Genomic DNA, 10751 nt, shown 5'->3' with positions numbered 1-10751 from the left:
ATTATTTCCGAGTCAAGAGGACCGAAATCGGAGCAGCTCTTTCGAGCGCGAGCGGTGAGATACTTCCCCTTTCACTCTCTCGCGTGTTAAGTGACGAGAGTGGAGAGATAATGATATGGTGTTTCGCAAACTGAGATGCAACAAGTAACTCGGTTCAATTTCAGTATGCACGTAGGCGTCCTATTGTTAACACGCACGTCGAGCGCTGCATCGTGGTCACATGGTCAAGTTATAATACCACATGCTTATCGGGGACTTCAACAGACTCTTACTGACATATTTGAATATTTTAGGGCACCAAAAGGGATCAATTATATTTTTGATAGTATATTCTTTTAACATATATCGTTATTATATTTTTTTTCATATAAAATTATTTAATTAGTGGTACTTGCTTTTATTAAAAAAATCGTTTCGAATATCCTTATGTATTTTCCTAGATCGGTTTATATAAATGTCACACCATAACGAATTCTTATTTAGAATCGATGGCGACAAATTGTAGGATAGTAACAGATGTGGTGTTCGTATTCTGAAGTATCATTTTTATGCCTTATGGCATTTTGCAAGTGCCTACAAAGATTTTGCGTAAATTGAATATTTACGACCGAAAAGTTTTCACTGATATTGTATTGGTGAGTGTTCACACAAACTTTTATAATTATCAGTAGCGTAATTTTAATAATATGACAATTTAAAAATTGCGATTATTTGGCACATTTTTCGATCGCGCGCAAATATGCCGGCTGTAGGTGACAGAAGCGGCTGTCCGGACGGCATATGAAATTTGCGATAGTGTGGTCACTTACTCGAAGTCGTAGGTCTCGGCCGACTTCAGTTGTAACTTCGGTTCGGACAACTTCCAGAGAGTGTAGTGCAGGCATTCAAAATGAAGAAGGTTACAGGTGTTGTTCAGTTGGTTACGATCGAATGAAGGTTATTGAAGTTAAATTTCTGTTACAAAATTTTTTGCTTACTGTTTACGAACTTTTTTGTACAATTCATTATGAGTATCACAATACTTTTTGCATACGAATATTTACAGGTTGTTTGAAATAGAATTGTGTAAATCTGAAATAATATCTACAGTATTAAAAAAATTAAACGCTAGATTAAATATATCCGATTTCACATGCTAGTCTTCAACTCACTTGATAACATTAGTATGAGATGTCATATATAATAATGATATATTTTAATGTCCATATTTGATTTATGCGCATAAACGATTCCCCGAAGTAATACAATCGTAAAATTTATATTTATTTGCTAATTCTGATTCATATTCATCATTTAGCGAAATCGCATGTTGGTTTTGGATCAGCCTCGATATTTTCGTTTAATTTATAAGCTCGTTTTGTCGATGAATTTATGTGATCCATTTTAGAAATGTGTATGTATTTTAGTTACTCGATGTAAAAATAATACATGAACATGTGTAATACGAGGGTAGTTCAATAAGTCCCTACAAACATTATTTTGGGTTGATTCATTTTTATTTCTCAATATAGACTTCTTTTAAATCGATACGCTACGTCCAGATTTTTCCAACTTTTTCAAGCCATTCAAAAAGTAAAATTTCGGAGCGACCATAAAATGGGCTTCTGTTTCGGCGATGGCCTCCTCGTTAGACGTGTCATCGAAATCTTTTTCATATCCAAATTTTCATGTAAAATTACAACCGTTGAGCTATGTGATATGCCCGTGGCATTAACAACTTCGTGTACTTTGACTCGTCGATCACTCAAGACCGCAACGAGAATTTTGTCGATCATTTCTGGCGTAGTCACCTCAAGTCGACGTCCCGAACAATGTACGACCACATTTAAACTCATTCACTAAATTGTAAACAGTTCCAAACGCTGGTTTAGATATGCCATGAGCTGTATCCAGCTCGGCTTTGATTTCTTTGATTGTTTTTCCTGTGTTAAATCACTACACGAAGCCCGTTTCTTTCCATTGTTCGAAAATAACAAATGTTTGCTTCAAGTGATTGTAAAAATTAAATGGCTGACAAAGTCTATTGACAGATAGTACTTTTCAGAAACAAACTTGTTTCGATACTACTATCGTCATATTTTAGATTTTCTAAGGACTTATTGACTTACTCTCGAATTTATTTATTTAATTAAAATGCATATTATAATATAATATATGTGATATTATAGACTGTGAAATTTAAATTCAGGTTACTATAATATGTATACATCATCGACTGTAAATTACTTATAAACTCTTTGAAATACAACTAATATATAGGCTATACAAATGTATTATGTTTTTAGTAACAATTGACGTATTGAATTATTTTGTTCCTACGCGTATATAATAATAACTATGTATATAATATTATAAAATCTATACAATATGTCAAAACGTGTCTTTTCGATTGTTATTTTAGATTCGATTTGTCTTGAGACAACGCTACGAACGAGAACAAAGTAAATAAAACTTTATAGGCTTCTTTAGACGTTATGCGAAATAAAACAAAATATTCAAATGGACCAAGCAGTATCGTAAATGTTCGTTTTGATAAAAAGTTAAAAAAAAGTATCAGTGAAATATGTAGCTGTACAAAAAGTTTAGATAGTCTACTTGAAATACTGTTGTTTGAATTTGGACAGGTTTTTTGTAGTTTCTGTCGGAGCACGCGTTTATTAGTACAACTTTTATATTTAAATTATGTTTAATTACAACAGTTGCCTGTACAATTTATCAAATGATTAACATAAACATATACGTGTCTGTTCTTTCTGTAGTTAAGCGCCACGTAGTTCCAAAGTCGTACTTGAGAAAGCCGCTTCCCTCTTAACGTCAATCATCGTCCAGCTTGGATATTCGAGATTTAGAGTTCAATATGATCTTGGAAGAAGATTATGAGAGTATCAAGTATATATAATATATTTGCAGTAAACAAAGCTCTAGCGAAAATTCTTCGTAAAAAAATCTAGCAAACGATATATCGTTATATTTATACAAAAATTAAATCGAATGTCATGTTTATGCCAAAGCTTTCATATTGAATGACAAGACAATCAATGTTAGCCTGCAGCGCAGAATATCCAATTTGCATCATTCTAATTTTGGGAAATTACGCTAACAAAATTTCGAATGCCATATTTCTCACAATATATAACATATGTATGTATATAATATAATAAATCTTATTAAAATTTAAGAAGCTAGATAATAATAAATACGGCGATAAAAATATAATAAAACATCAAAATATTTTATAAGAAAAATCGACTATTACTTTATTAAAAAAAATGTGGGAGAAAAAATATTACGTGTTTCATGAAGCATGAATGTTGCTACGTTGCTAAATTATAATCGCTCTGTTCTTTTTATCTGACCCTAATATTTCACATCCTTTTAATATTAATCTCGGAAGAACATATATTTAGGTATATTTATATATATACAATAGATGGGTATTTTTTTAAAGCATCGAGTTAATGAAAAATATGTGCTTACTTTCAGTCGTTTTTGGGTTTATGCAAACTTTTATTTTAAACTTGTATTATATATTTTACGAAATCGCCTATGCAACATCAAACTAAGATATGTCGTTAAGCTTGTTTGTTTTAGCGAAATATAGCGTGTGATAATATGACCTTAAAATAATAGAATTGCCAGTATTTTTTTATTTTATTGAGCTTTTATCAAATGGAAATATCAGAGTGAATCTTGTGACATAATATACATAAATACATATACAAGACAGAATAGAAATAATCTGAAGACGTTATTCCTTTATATGTATTATAGATGTAGAATATATATACATACATCTTTTGTATCTGATATGTACATACTATATCGAATTGCGTTCGTTTTCTTGGTATAATGGCAAATTGAAATGTTTAACTAATTACACAAGTCATTGAATTACACAGTAACACACTTAATTAGTAAACCTATAAGTTACAGGTTACAGGCTTAATCTCGAGAGAATTGCAAATCCAATTTTACGAAATGTAATATTGAAAGTATCGTGTTTAATTTTCTTTCTTATTATTTACATTTCAGTGTTGCACTATACTAAAGTTGAGTTTGCAATTAAAATACTGTTTCACAGTTTGCGCTATTAATTATATTTATATGTAACGAGAAAAGGGTTAATTAAGAAATTAAATTCAGTGTGTTTTTGCGATGCTAGCATACTTAAAAAGTAAATAGTTTAAAGAGTTATTTATTTCCTAAAAAATACTTTCAGCATAGACATATAAAACTTACAATTCCATAATAAATTTTGTAGTAATGCTTTGGATATGATTAACATAACATTACAAATTCATTATTTAAATTACTGTATATGATTTTGTGAATCGAAATTCAACGAATGATTGAAATGTGGCGTATTTGTAAATGATTGTATGCTTCGTAAACCGAAATTCAACGAAAGAATCAATCAAAGAAAATGTATTTATGTAAGTACATAATATACACATATAAATTACACAATTTAACAGATTTCAGCGCAAAATTTATCATATATTATACAGCAAATTAATAAATCTTTATGGCAAATATCGTTTGATTTCAACGAAATAATGAATATAAATCCGTGTAAAACTAAGCTGTAAAATATGATACAATTTAGTATAAGAAAATATTCATATGCGAAAAATCATATACATAATAAAAATTATTGTACATTTGTATTTACATTTATAAACCGTAGGATTTCACAAAAAAAATAAGGACTTAGAAATGCGATAAAATGCTTTGATGAAGAATTAACTTTGACAAACTACACTTATAAACTTTGATACAACTAAAAATTTATGCATAATTAAAAACCCAATTGTAAATTCCAAAAAAAGAAAAATAGCACTAAATAAAAGAGACGACGAGATACTTGGTTTTTAAATTAAATTTTAAATTAAATTTGAACAAAATTCATACAAATATAAATTCATTTAAATAAATGAATAGTAACAAACATTATTGCTGTTCCCTTAGTAACAATCAAACGGAAAAATAATAAAACACAAGTTCGAGTCAAGAGCGACGCAGCTCAAGTGTTTGTGGAGTGTGCTCAAGATAAGGTCAAAATTACGCCCAAGATGATGACCCCAACATCGATGGTCGAAACGTCGGTAAACGAGTATGAAAAGGCGCGATACGAAAGTCTTCACATCTCAAAAAGGTAAATGACGTGTTCAATTAATCCGGTAAAACTTGAGTCGCTTTTTAAATTGTCATGATGTAAAAATAATCTATATAAAACCATATTTATAGCAAAAATCTTGATATAAAGTCTTATTTTATCAGAAGTTGATATAAGAAGATTGTATCTTTTTACGCTGGGGTTATATCCGCTGTTTATTTTGCGCGTTTTTAATTACATTTGAGTGTGAAAATTTGTGGTTCATTAGTAAAATAATATAGGAAAAAATTATCGTGGCATAATTTTAGTATATTTATTAGGAAGAAAGTTGTAAAATGATAATGGCTGAATGATTTTTTAGTATGTAGATAAGCATAACATTTGATTCTCCTGTATTTAATAAACATCTTTTCGGGATTGATCGCTGAGTGATGTGACTTCTACAGCGGATATCAGTTTATTGTACAAAATATATATAACTTTTCAAAATGTGTACAGAAAAATATAAATGTCTGTATCAGGAGTCAGTTGTTGTCAAATTCAGCGTCTTCGTCGTAAACGAGTCCGTTGAGCCGTCCATTGAGTGATTTCCAACGATTGCTTATTAGACGCAGTGTTACATCTTTTACCATAGTCTTTCGAGAAAGCTTAGAGAAATAGGAGCGAGAACGATTAAAAGTCATTGGCATTAGGGTCAAATTTCACTTTCAAAAGCCATATTTTCATAGCCCAATGTTAGGTTACCATATAATTATTACAAAGGATAGTTTAAAAACTGCTTTTGAAAAAATGGCTTAAAAAGTTTTTGTGGCCATTGTTTGTTTTTCAAAATATGTGTGGTTATTGTGCGATTCTGGGTGCTTTGTCAATTTATATTGTTTTATTATAAAAAACATTGACGTTGCATTTCTAATGCCATCGGTAAAACTTTGAATTAACATAATTAATACAAGATTATTTTAAAAAGCTGTAGCAAATCAATTTATCTTATTTCAATTTTTTTATAAATATATTTTTAATATATGTAATATATTTAATGTTGTTTTTCGATGCATATCAATCTAGTATGTAGGTGTGACAATTTTTTTCTAGTAAGATGAAACAAAAACTCCACTGGAAAGTTATTCGATATAAAAATATTTCTGACGTGCTATAACACCTAGATTTATACTCAAAGTGGTTCCACAAATCTCTGTGTCGATACAAATATTTGTATAGAAAATGGGAAAAATCCTGAATAAATAAGTTATATAATAGTAAATTCATATTACAATAAAAAGTACAATTGTATATTTACATCTACAAGCATTATCTGTCTTTCTTATATAATATAAATTTACTCTACACTCTATTCTTGTTTGATTACTTTTTAGGGATAAAAATATAATATAGAAGGCGTATTTTATTATATTTTTCAAGTTTTTATTTGCCCTTCATTGAAGGACATTTTCCCTATAAATAATAAATGTAATAGAATACGTGATTGATGTCTTATTTTTTTAAAGTGTTTCATAGTCAGCATAATTGTCTGGGAGCTCTCAAACCTTTACCAAGATCCGTTTCGCAGATAAACGCCACATATTCGAAAGAGGATGGAAATTGAATTTCACCCTTTTCGGAACGTCATTATTATCCTCGGATATTTCTCTGTACGAAGAATATAATTTCGAAGGGGTGTTCCGTTTATGCTTGTAGCATCAGCGTGCGATCCGTATCGGATCTTCCGGTCAATATCCGCTTAGTTAATGGAGCCTCATCGACTATTGATCTCATTAGCTGATTATCAGAGGATAAATGAGAATAAGCATTTGTAGCTATAGGCTTTAAATTAATATAATTAACATGAAAAATAGTTAAATACACTACATATATGAAAAAAAAATCATTTAAATACGAACGTAATTTATGCTATTGAGATGCGACTGGTTTCTCTTGTGTCTATCTGGTCCCTTGGCTCGTATATGTTCGTCTGTTGCTGTGTTTTATTTTATAATACTGGTTGAGACGAGACAGCTCTGACGAATCACAGATGAGGATGTTTGCAAACCAATTGCATTGCTTCTTGGACACATTCACGAAGCGTTTTTATCCTTAAAAAACGGTCTAGATTGTCACTTCGGCGATCGGTAGCCAAAGGGTAGAAAAAACAATAGTATTATGCGCAAGGTACAAGTGCGCGTTTTAATAAACAAAGAAGAGAATTTTCGATGGAATTATGGATGATAAACGTTTTGAAGTGGATGTACTATTAAGTGGTCCATGCAATATTCACAATCATTAACGCAAGTTTTGGTCACAAGTTCTTTTTCTTTTTATCTTTCTCTAATTTTTATATGAATACACTAAGTGTGGCCTGAATTTCAGAACTTTTGATCTTATCTTTTCGTTTGTTCAAATGGTCGTTGAATTGACCTCTAAATTATAACAATTTTGCACATAGTTAAAACACCCATATAACATAATTGTATTTTGAACACACATATTTATTATTTTACTTAGCACAGTATTTTTATGTTGTTCTAATTATTTGTTAAAGCAAAGTTTGTAGTTACTTGCTAAGATAAAGTAGGTGCATCTAGATTCTGGACGTAGAGCTGGATCAATGGATGCGGGGAGAGAAGAGCGATTGCTTTACTGGTCTGAAGTTTGCCTCCTCTTGGCTTGTGAAGATCTGATTATTTAAGCTCTAAAGTAGACATATTTAAGTATAGATGCCAGTAAAAATGTCTCGGACAAAGTGTCTGCGGGGATGTCCGCATGCAAAATGTTTGAAGGGAAGTGCTGAGTTGAAGTGTTCTTGCTTGTCTTGTATCCATGGAGGTTTTGTTGTCCGCCCTTTCTTCAGTGGTTTTTTTAAAGCTAGTTGAATTAACCGATAAGTCAGATTATAAACGATTACGTGCATCATCTTTTTTAAGGCGATGGATATTTTAATCCTTTCTGGTTTATATTATTTTTTTTATATATTAGTTTTTTATTTCCAAACATTTTTTTCTTCTGGTCAATACAAATGTTTACCTGGGTGACCCGTTCAGTGTCGGTTTATTGTGTTATCTTTATTGCGGGTAACCCTTTGTTAAAAGGTAGCCACATTTTAAGTAAAAAAACATTTTTTTCTTAACCGGTTAAAATTGTATTAAATTTGTAAATGTGTTTAAGCAGAATTAATAATGAATTATATTTTATTTTACCTATGTAATATAAAAAATATAATTGTTTATAATAAATAATATTGCTTCTGTAGTGTAGTGGATTTATTAAAGAAAGAAATAACGTTTTTAATCAAGTAAAGAGTTGTGGGCCACAGATGATTTTTTACAAATATATAACAAAAAAAAAAAAAAAAATAGTAAATAATATTTAGCAATCTATGAAGTTTATAAATAATTTCTCTATTCTCTCATTAAATATTTTAAAACTAACGACATTTTAATTATATATTTATTTAGATACATGTATTATACACATTTAGATATATAAACTAATGTGTTATTAGAGAGAACAATTGTATGTGTTAGTTATTTATTATTGGCATATAAATTATTGTTACAAGAATCTTTTTAATTTAATACATTTAACAGCTTTTTTTTTTCCACTGCTTTGTCACCCTTAAACCTTTTTTAAACCTAATAACCTTTTCATTGTTATAGATCGCCAAGGGTATCATAAAAATAATATTAAAACCGTTATAAGGCTCACGATTAATTAAATTGAAAATTAATTACAGCATTTTTATAAATTTAATTACATTAATTTCTTATTAAAAAATATAAAAATTATTTTAAATATATTACCGTAATTTTAATTTATGTATAAAATCAAGGTACTTTTTTAACAACTGCTAAATCGATCCGAGAATATTGCGGTTTGCTTCACATATCAGAAAATATTATTCGACCTTTTGCATATTTCATCATGCGCTGGCAGAAAACTCGGAAAGATATATTCAGCTGAAACATTGCTAGTTTGCGCGACAAAAATTCATGAACTGCTGTTTAATATTAGATTAAAACCCCGTTTCAACTTTAACGGCCGTATTCATTACATGAACCGCATATGAAATTTTACATTTATATTTTTATACTACATATTATATCTTTCCAGTTCGTATTCGAATTATAGGTAAAACGTAATATGGTTCACTTTGATTTTTGTATAAAAAAAGTTAAAATTTAAATTATGTATATACATATATTATACATATATGTCATTCATATGCAAACACACACGAAGCCAACCACTTCACATTTGGGGCTTAAGATGGTTAATTTATGTATTACATCAAAGGTAAAAGGAAAATGCTTTCGAGTCTGATGACTCGTGTTTAGCTCTATATTCGAGCTGCGATATGACTTAACTGGCGTAAAACTCAAGGCAACTCTAGGAAAGTCAAAGGTTGGGTTAATTTAATTAAGCACCATATCAAACGTATGAAACCCAATGTATGTACATATGTATTATAGATAAAGCATTATTACTGAACGTATGTCGTATTATATCCAGGCATAATAAGCGGTTCCTGGAACTCTATACCTATATTAACTTTCAGTAGGGGTTATAAAGTGAAACTGATTTTTAACAGTCTAAATTTATGCGGAGAATATAATTATTTATAATAAAGTTTGTACATATTAAATAATGTTTGATAAAATATTTATGTAAGTAGCTCTATTGTAATTATCTAAAATATTTTTAGACAATTCACAATAAATAAAAATAGTATAAAAACATTTTCACAATATTCACACTTTTCATTGGAAATCTTTTGAAAAATTGGATATCTCATTAACTATTAGTGCAACTGGAATTAATAAAATAATAACTTGTTTTGACAAAAGACCTTATAATAATAGCAGAATAGTAAATACTACAATTACGTATCTAAACAGACACTAATACTCGTTAAACGATCGTTAAGAACCATAAAATCGACTTTTGTGCTTAAAGGATAGAATATACAATGCATCTTACCGGCGTAAAAACCGCTATTGTAATCTACCTCTTGCATTATTGACATTCGAATTTTACCTTGCAGTTTCACTTATTCAAATCGTAAGTATATTTCGCTCGTCGGATATGCAAGCGATTGAATCGGTTAATATCTGCCTCTGTGGTTTGCGAGATACGTCTCAAATCAAGAGTTTAAAAGATCTGACATTTTGTCATATCAACAAACGATCACACGATTTGAAATGGTAGACATTTAAAGATTCTGTTGAATCTTTTTTTAAAAAACTATTAAAAACATTTGATTTCTTGTAATAAGCTTAGAAGAAAATAATAAAGCGGGTTTTAATTATTTTATTTTCAATATCGATAAAAACTTATTTCAACTCTCCTTTAAGCAACAATGTTGAATTTTGTCTGCTAAAAAAATGACAGTTATTCTAACGTCTTTGATGTTACCAATAATATTTTAGCGATTGTAATGCTTGCACTACACTCTCTGGAAGTTGTCTGAACCGAAGTTCAACTGAAGTCGGCCAAGGTAGCTGACTTTCAAGTAGCGGCCACACTGTCACAAATTTCATATGCCGTCTGGACGGCGGGCGTGAATGACGTACGCACGGCGGCTGCTGTCATATTTGCGCGCGATGCGCCAAATAATCGCAATTTTTAAATTGTCATATTATTC

The sequence above is a fragment of the Plectrocnemia conspersa genome, unplaced genomic scaffold (genome assembly GCF_051122295.1).
Source record: "Plectrocnemia conspersa isolate PC_06_02 unplaced genomic scaffold, ASM5112229v1 ptg000007l, whole genome shotgun sequence".
Classification (NCBI taxonomy): Eukaryota; Metazoa; Arthropoda; class Insecta; order Trichoptera; family Polycentropodidae; genus Plectrocnemia; species Plectrocnemia conspersa.
This window is presented reverse-complemented; position numbering follows the sequence as displayed.